Source organism: Eucalyptus grandis, chromosome 2, assembly GCF_016545825.1.
Source record: "Eucalyptus grandis isolate ANBG69807.140 chromosome 2, ASM1654582v1, whole genome shotgun sequence".
Taxonomy (NCBI): Eukaryota; Viridiplantae; Streptophyta; class Magnoliopsida; order Myrtales; family Myrtaceae; genus Eucalyptus; species Eucalyptus grandis.
Window position 1 is genome coordinate 38,106,828 of NC_052613.1, and position 10,509 is coordinate 38,117,336.

Genomic DNA, 10,509 nt, shown 5'->3' on the forward strand with positions numbered 1-10,509 from the left:
TTGAAAAGCAAGTAAAAATAGTTATAGCAACAATGACTTTGCATAATTATATATGACGAAACGCTGTCAATGATAGACATTTGCAAGTGCAGATTTGAATCACAATTATGGATATTCAGTTGACCTTGATAATACAAATGAGGGGCCTAGTATTTCAAATGAAAAATTATTTTGTGACATGGTGCATTTACGTAATCGAATAGCAATGGGTTTAGTAAATACTTAAGGATGCTTGTAAGTTTCAATGAAAACCTATTTCTTTCTTCGATGTATATGTAATTATGTCTATTATAATGAAATTACTCTTTTTTTAATTGAGAAAAAAGTCCACTTTGATGTAATCTTTTACTTATGAATTTGTTAATATATGTATTTTACATTACATCTTGGAGCAAAAATATAAAAAAGTCATTGTGTTTATTTTCATTTTTTAAAAAATAAAAATTAGAAAACCTTAAATTGATCACACCAAAGCACTTCTCAAATATGTGTTTACCAAACAGCATTTCCCTAAAGTTGTTTTTCAAGGCACTTTCAATTATAGTTTACTTTTCAATTATAGTTTACTAAACAGAGTTTGCATTTCATCAAAGTCCTTTAAACTAAAGGTTTTTGCATTTTCTTAAAGGCTTTATCCAAAAGCCTTTCCAAAAGCACCCTTAATCTTTTCCCAGCTGTTTTGTTATTCCTCTTTTGCTAAAGTTCCACATCAAACAAGTACCAACTGAGAGTTCGCATGCTTTGCACTTTTTTTGTGCAATTGGAATTTGTGGTTAGCATGTAATGGAGTAATGTTATCCAAATGGACCTACCAAAAAATTGTGGACAGTCATCATCTTTTGAATAAGTAATGGATGAATGAAGCAAAAATTTGCCAATGTCTATCATCATTTAGATTAGCGGATGAAAGATATGCATTTCTCTAACTGCTTTTGATCTTTCTGGTGGACCCTAAAAGTTTAATTTATAAGGGCGGATCAAAATGTGATGACAAGAATTAGTCAACACGGGCCGACCTCAAGTTCAAAAGTTTGAATTTTTGGATAAGGATTTTTACACCATCAATGTTTATCTGATGAAAGTGAGGGAAAAGGTAGGCAAGAAGTAGAACTCTATTAAAGGTTAACTGAGTATTTATTTTTTTTTTTTTGTTTTATGTTTAGCATGTTTGGCGAGTGAAATGGATGAGGTCGAGTGCAGAACGTGACTCGCTCTCCCCGGTTCAGATATTTCATTACCCAAATAAAAGACTGATATCGTGGTCCACGGTCCATGTTCATCCCCAGAAAAGCGTCCACGTTCAAATCCTGGAAAACGATTCGATGGAAAGACGTCAGCGCGGCAGTTGGCAGTTTTTGGGCGCGTCGATTGTTCTCCGCTTCTTATCCGGTCCCCCCGGTCAATAATCGCGACGAGTAGGCTGGTAGGAGTAGCCAAGTGCAGACAGCTTTTCCATCCACGTGCACTTCACTCCGCGCTTTCGGTCGCCCATCTTGCCCTTTCTCCTTCTCCTTCCGTGCCCAGCCGCTGCCAGATTGACACAGCTTTAATCAAAAGTCGCCCCGTGTAAAGGACGATCAACGTTTAATTGTGCAAGGACGCGTCGGTCGTTCTCCGCTTCTTATCCGGTTCCCCCGTCAATAATCGCCCACGAGTAGCCAAGTGCAGACGACTTTTAGTGCACTTCACTTTGCGCTTTTGGTCGCCCCATCTTACCTCTTCTCCTTCCATGCCCAGCTGCAGCCAGATCGCCACAACTCTAATCAAAGTCGCCCTGCATAAACGAAGTAGAACTAAGGTGTAGAGTTCGACTTCCATGTCTTATAAGAAGACGGGATTAAAATCTGAACAGGAAAATTAGAATAACAATAAAGTAGGACCGATAAAAAAAAAAAAAGGGTTGGATTATATTTTTTCACAGCTAAGTCTCGGTTGAATTATGATTTGGAAATCTAAATTTGCTGTGCATCATTGACCTCCGATTGCGTGCTTTGTTTCGAGCCCTGGAATCAAAGATGGGCAAATCCTGAGCCAAATCTTGTTTTACGGCTCCGTCTTCTCTTTGAATAATGGAATCTGCCCAAAAAGCTGGCTCCTCGGACGATGTTCTATCCAAAATTTCCCTGTCAATCATTTTCCACACGAATTAAGTCAATAATGACGGCCATGATCCTCCCACGCTACACAAGCTTTCTCCCACTTCATCGTGTCTACCCTTCTCTTTTAGCCTTCATGCCCAAAATATCATATCTATATATGGAAGTTAGTCTGAATACAACGTCACTTGGACGATGCAACTGCAATTCAAAGACTTGCTTCGGACTTCATCACATCACGCATCCACTAAAATGTTATGCGAATAGGTCTAGCTGAAAGATATATGGAGTTCAGCCATCAAGGTCATGTAGCTTTCCGACAAAGTCAAAGTTAACCATCCCTTTTTTTTTCTCATCTTTGTGTAATAGATTCTAAATTGAAGTACCTTGCAACATAAATCATTGTAAGCATCCCTATCGAGCAATATGTTAGCCCATTTAATGTGACCTATCATCTTAAGCATGAATTAAAGGATCAGATTGACAAAAACACGAAAATATTTGTGTCTAACTACGGGCTGACCAGCTAAGACATGTGCACCATCAAACTTAATCAAAAGCACGTTTAACTACACGTTACGTAAGCACATCACATCGAAATCTACTAGCACTAACCCATTTCCCCTCTTGCTGTACAAGCTCGTTCAACTACTCGATATCTAAATTTTAGTCAAGATTACGCGATTTCATTGACTATAAATTTCTAATAACGCCAAAAAGTAATCAAGTCAGTTCCTGGAAATTATAGTTGGAGGGACCGACTGGCCATATTGATGATTCTACTGACAATTATTGGAGCTCCCAGTCCATTGACTCAGTCCTTGAAACTGGACTACAATGATGCTGGATATATCCAAAACAGTACCAATGTCCATCCCAATCCACCGGTGCCACCTCTCATCTCCCAACTGGACCCTCGTACCATAATTTCTCTGCCCCGTCCTCGGCCAATGCTCCAATTTTCTACGCCATGCAGTTGCGGTCCTCATCAATGTCCGATCAATGGGTCCCTTTCTTCTTTTCTTCTTTCCATTTTCTTTCGTTCCTTTCTTAGTGGGGACCATATGGATCGAACTCCAGCATCTTGCTGGATCAAATTCAATATTGTTGACTCTTGAGGCATGTGATTCTGACTCTTGCCCTCATGCCTTGCTTGCGGTGTCGACTCTCTCCTCATGGATTCCTTGGTTCACCCGCCATCCTAGGAGATTGGTTCATGAGTCAGTGTCGTGTCGATTCGAAGGGACTGAAAAGGAATAAATATATCAAAAATATTAAAATTTGTCATGAAATTATAATTAAGATTAAACATTCAAAAAATACAAATAAATCTTATAATTTGTCGAAGTAATGCATCAAGTCCTTCCATTGACTTTGTTGACAAATGAAAAACATAAATTTGTTTTTTTATTTTCCAGATCTACGTAATGCTAATGTGGCTAAAACATAAAGGATAATGCCAAAATGAAATTGTTTTGGTTTAGATATGATTTTTTTCATCTAAGTATTATTTAAATTAGATTTGAAAAATATAAACTAAATTTAAAATAGTCGACCCTTGCCCCCACTCTCTTTAGAGCCCTTTCCAACAATGTTGGGCGGCGATAGTGAGCATTGCAATTTTTTTTTTGTTAATTTAGTTTATATTTAATCTAATTTATATAATATTAAATTATAAAATTAAATGTGGATCAAAACGACGTTATTTTGGCCTTATTCTTCATATTTAGCCTGTTAGCATTATGTAGGTTTGAGAAAAAAAATTAAAAAAGCCATATTGGCATTTTTCGTTAGTCAAATTGGACAAAATTAATGGAATAACTTGACTACAATAATTTGACTATGCAGGACTTGATTGCATTTTAAAAAAAAAAATTATAACTCAATATAACTTTCATGACAAATCTTAGGAATTTCAAGGCACTTATCCCAAAAAAAAAAAAAAGAAAGAAAAGAAAATATTTGGGATCCATTTCATCGATGCTAACTAATTTAGATAAGAGTTGGTAACACAAAAATTAGTTTGTAAATTAATCTCATAAAAGAGTTGGTTAGCAAGACAAATAAATGTGGTAATTGGAAGTACAAATTGATAAAAAAAAATTTGTTTAAGTATTAGTGAGAAACTCAAATGATTATCACAACTAAAACTATTTTAACAAATACTCAACATTGTCATTCGGCCCCAAGTCCAAAAATCTCTACTAGCTTCTTCAAAATTATTAACATCATGGCCAATTTGAGGAGTTCATTATAAGAAAATGTGTCTTCATCAACACTATCACCTTCGTATGGAACGACAACAGCTTCTTGATATTAATGATTTGGAGGAAACCAATGATAATTTTTGTATTTGTTTGGGGATGATTTGGGATTATAGTGATTTTTTTTTAATTTTTTTTATCTAGACATGAATAAAAGTTTAGGCCAGTGTGGGATTGAACCTAAAATGGGAGTTTTTTTCTTTAGGGAATTAGACCTGATATATCGTAAATGCATGTTCAAACGTATAAGATTAATTTGGGCAATCAGAAGTAATTAATAATAGCAATCCACATGCTCGTGGAATCTAAATTTGATCTCGTCAATTGCATATCGTGGGGTTAATCTTGTCAAATCATGTAAATTTATCACGAGGATGTTAAAATAGAAAGGTCAGTCCGGCAGTTCCAGTTAGCTGGCGACACCGTCTAAGGTTGTGGATCATGGTGTTAATTTTTAGATGGAGACAGAGTGACAGAGAGAATCAAATCGTATCTTTACTTGCTAATAATCACTCGACATCATCCACAACTTCCCTGCATTTTTCAAATCTTGTCAGCTTTGATAAATTGATCACGTTTTGATCTTTAATCTATATTTAAAGAGAAAAGTTGATTTTCATTCATCAAATTCGTCTATGAAATTTTTAGTACTCTACCTTGAACGGAAACTCATTTCTCGTCTATCTAATACCCATTATGGTAGATATAAACACCAACACGCAAGATTGGAAATGGGACAAAAAAATTCTTATTTTCCGTGATCTTTCACGTAGCCATTTTTATTATTTTTGAAACCGTCACTTGACCTCGTGGTAAAAGATGGCTTCATGTCATGTAATTAAGCCATAAACATTCATTTACGACCGATCATAACCTTATTAAAAAAGAAGCGATACTTTAGAGACATTTTCAGTTCGCTTCTCGATCTCAGAAATTGCAGCCATGACATGACATCTCAGTCTGAGATTCAAATCACCCCGCATTATTGTACCTACCAAAGAATGTGATCCACCAAAGTTTTTGCTTTTATATGTGCCTAACGCTTGTTTTCGGGGTTCTGCTTCCCCTTCTAAATGTGCCATTATCTCGCCAAGCCTAGGTTGTGGACAAAGGATAACCCAAAGATATGGCACAATGTTTGTTCCATGTCAACGTTTGCATGTTCTCCCCCAAAGTCAATACCTTGCACATTCATTGATATCGTCGAAACTAGCGATGCCACTAAACCACGTTTTTTGTCAAAGCTTTGCCCTTTCCAGCTAGCCGACTCTACGCGTATGTGAGACGATTTTGCTTTGACATGCATGGTAATTCCGTCCATCTAAATCAATCACTCCCGTTCATGAATTCATTTACATCATTTCAAATCCATAATGTCTGTCAATCCGTCCATCTAAATCAATCACTCCAGTTCATGAATTCATTTACATCATTTCAAATCTATAATGTCTGTTAATCCGTCCATCTAAATCAATCACTCCCATTCATGAATTCATTTACATCATTTCAAATCTATAATGTCTGTCTGTCAATCGATGCTGAGTTTCTAAAGGGGCGAATGAGAAAAATAATAAAGACTTCGACAAGCAATTCAAATGAGAATTAGTAAATCAAAATAAAAGGAAAGCTTACTAGTGACACATATAAAGCCTTGAGGAGTTCGTATAAGAGTTGATAAATCTAAGGCCTATTTAAGATTCATAGACAAAATTTGCAATTCAAAAATATTAAAGTCCAATAAATATTGTTACATAACTCAAATAAGAGTTGGTATTCCAAAACAAATTGATAGGTTAGTCCAAAAATTTGGTAAGTCACTTAAATAAAGATTGGTAAATTTATATAAAAAGTCGATAAATTCAAAGAAACTGATGAGAAAGAAAAATAAAGTTGATAAAAGTTAAGAAATTTAGTAATTTGCAAATTGTAAGAAAAAAGAAACAGATAATATCCCCAAAGGTTTTGGTAAGGTACCGACAAATTATCCTGTCCCCACTATATCAACTTTCTCTTTCTGTTGGAGTTATCTAGATGCCCATCATAATCCATGGATGGACAACTTGAAATTTGACACATGTGAAAAGGAAGTGCTCAATCGGATGTGGAACTTCGTGTCCGGACCCCTTGGCGGTGCTTTAACGAGCCGACCATCTAAATGAAGGCGCATGAAATTTAGTTAATGGACTATTTCATGAAAAAATATCTAAAAAATTATCTAAAAAATCATAAATTTATTACACCGAAATCAATTTAGTTCTAAACCTTTTAACTGTGCCAATTTAGTCCTCAATCTTTTTACGACTTACCAATTTAATTTGAAATATTTCAATTGCATCAATTTAATTCTAAATATTTTGAAAATTTATCAATTTAATCCTAAATTTGTAAACAATTTGTTAATATAGTCATTCCGATCAAATATCAAAATAATAGGTTTGGGACTCAATTAATAAGTCTTCAAAATGTCTAGAACTAAATTTGTCAAGGTACACGTGCAAGTTGTGTTCAAATCAGAGGACCGATGTGATGTAGAGTAGTTTATCCTAATTTACTCATTGCGTTTTCATTATGGTCTTACAGAACGACAATTACTTAAATACGTTTGTATCGTCGGAAAAGCAAAAGGGTCAACAGGTCAGGTTTTACTACAATTACTTGAAATTCATTTTAAGTTTTTATTACATATGTTGATAAGCTCGAACTTGATTTCCATCACACACCAGTGGGAGTAGCAACAACCCATATCTCCTGTGACTTGTTGGTTGGTTGTTGTTAATAAATTTAAGATTTTCTGAACAATTTCCAATAACTCTCACCCGAACATCATCCATTATTAAGATAAGAGGTGGGGAACACCTCTTTGATTGCCGTTTGTGCTGATGGTTTTTTTTTTTTTTTTTTGTTTTGGGGGGGGGTGGAGATCGACACGAACAAATGCACAAGGGACCATATAGTACAAGCTACAAACAAAATACTCAGAATTAATTAAAGCACGGGACGGTCTCATGCATCCATAACCAATTGCTGACGTTGCGTGGAAGGCTTAAATAACGTTAGCGTGAACAACGTTGGATCGTAGGGTGCGTTGTTTATTGCTCGGGAGACCCAACCAATTTGTCCCACTCTCTTTCTGTTCAATACGTTCCCATTTCCCATGTGCACGATCGTGTTGCCGAACTACCTCGATATGTACAATCTATGTTAATGAACTAGACTTGTCAAATGTATGGATCGAGTTAAGTTTGGGTTGGATTGAAAATGTTCTGATCCAAATAGACATATTCAATTCATTTTGACTCATTTTCATGCAATGCAAATATTGTATTTCATACTGAATTCATATTACTGAAATGCTTCGATATTTAATCCAATCTAGAAAAGTTCATACCTAAATAGAGATGAGTGTGTGATATAAGTGAGCGCAAGATTCATTGTGAGTAAGAGAGAATGAAGATAGAGTCATAAAGGTAAATTAGGTTTGAGTAAGTTATAAACCCATTTATGATTTATATATTGAATATGACTAACCATATAACAACTAAGCCACTTATATAAGGTTTAAGAAATGGGTTATGACCAATTTTGATAACTTTACAATGTACCTGCCGTGGTACCTATTCTTCTCAAGACAAATACATCCCTTAAAAGAGCAAAAATAGCTTGCAAACCTGATAGAATTGAGAATGCTACTTCATCTCATTTCATGCGGTGTAACACCATAACAAGCCGGTCTTATTATTGTCCGCGTCAATTGTCACGGTGTGTGTGAGCTTTCGTGGGACTCAAGACCATTGCCAAATCAATAATGAGGGAGTCATTTAAATTCGAATCTTCTACTTTGATACTGTATAAGAATTCGAGGGACATTGTTGTAAAAACTTTAAGTTATTAAATTAAGGCGGAGTCTAATATTTGAGAAATGCCCCTTCATTTTCTCTAATGGCGGGCCGTACTATTATTCTGACCACGTCCCACCGAACCGCATCAAATTTAAATCGAGCGAATCTTTCAATCGGCATGATCTTAAATTATCTCGACATGCATCTTTAGTTTCGTTGCCTCGTGAGACACGAAACCGATTGTCATATAATATGATTGTCTTTCCAATGGCTTCGGCTGCACCGATGCCGATAAAGGCCAGCTTCCTTAGGTCGCGTGTCACGTTTTGCAAGCAATTTATCAAATTATCGTTCCTAATTCTATAATAGAGTCGTCTCCATGCCTTCCATCATCAACCAATTTAATAGAAAGCTGCATCGATGCCGCCTTAGATATGGACGATTGACAATAATGACAATGATGAAGTTGAGTTCTTCCTATATATATATATATATATATATATATATATATATATATATATATATATATATATCATTTTCGATCGACATTTTGGATTTGGTTTGCTTGTGGCATGGGACTAAACGGCTAATATCTTCCGCATATAAGACTTCAATATCAAAAGTGTTTTTCCACGTCGAGAATGATTTTCCAGGAGTCTTTATTTCACAAAACACGTCTCTCTCTCTCTCTCTCTCTCTCTCTCTCTCTCTCTCTCTCTCTCTCTCTCTCCTCTTTGTTATACATGAATTATCCATTTTTTGGCATAAGATTTAATGTCTGGTTCGAATGGGGAAATCTGTTGTCGCCGGTGAATGCAACAGCCTCGTGGCTGACGGTGCAAAAGATGGACCGACGGAGGGACGACAATGTCGGGGAGCCCGCAAGGCTCGATGAGTCCATCCGCCATTGCTGATTTACGGTTGCTGACCTCGGAACCGATTGAGGAAAGATGGGAGGCCGACTGGGAGAATCGCTGAGTCAGCTCAGCCAGACTTTCGGGAGGATAAAACCTCTGTATCCCATTATCTTCTTCGTTGCTGATGTGGATTCGCATCACGTTTGACCTCCCACCCTACCCACTCGACATCAAAGATAAAACCTCACGTAACTCTCCGTTTTTCACTCGTTTGATTCTACATGTCATTCGTTGATTTTTTTTATGTGCATTATTATGTATGTTAAGGTATACCATATCGACCGGGAAGATTGGGAATCGGGACGACGTGAGGGTTTTCGGAATCGGTGCCGTTTGGGATGCTCCAAAGCGACGTGATAGTTTGGTTTAAAGAGAATAAGGGAGGAGTGATGTTAGGTTGGAGAGGAGCATGTGGATACAAAATGCACGAGATGTGTATATGCTAAATGTTGAGCTCTAGTTTGGTGAAAGATTCGTAAAGCTCTCGTTGTCTTGCCAGAATTAGGATGGGTGTGTCGTAAGAGATTCGATTGGTAAGCTTTCTATATCAAAGTCATGTCGTGTATCATCTCATATAAGATGAGATGTTTGATGTTCCAAGACGAAGAGACTATGCTATCGCCTTCTTCAATTATCAATGTTGCTTTTATATTTATGGCACATTGTGTAGACATTTCCACGCCACTCATGTCTCAACAACTTGTCATCGAAAGAAAGTTTTTTTTTCCCATTTTTAAAAGTATCGTTCGGACATTATTTTAGCATAGGAAAAGATCAGGATATTCATTTGGAGATATTAAAACGAAACCTGACATCACCCATCTTGAACAATTTAAAACATTTAACACTATTTAATATCTAGAATATATGATCAGAAGCCGAAAAAGCATGTACTTCAACGCATATATCTACATCGGTCACATAACATACTTTTAAATATGTATTCGTATTTGCGAAAATATTGTTGACTATGTGCCATCCTATTGAAATCTATACTTATAAAATCAACCTCGTCATCTATGAAAACGAATTGAAACTTTAGATAAATGTAGGTCACTTATCCATTAATTCAAAACACAATAACTACCCACTCACAAATCTTATTATTCACTGATTCGCGCGACTTATTCACCGATCCAACTCCCCGGCCTTTTAGTAATATTTAAACTTCATAATTTTCTAATTACTCAAATTGATATTTCACGTTGGTGACATCGATAATGCACGCGCTCCGGGATCTAATGATACCACGACGTAAGATTCACACCGATGGCAATCAAATCAATCGATCCACGTGACAACGACAGAGAAACAGTCCACTCGTGCCGGCGAACCAGGAGGGCGCACGTGTCGCGCCATCGGCAGTATAAATACGGAGCCGAGTTCCTGCACC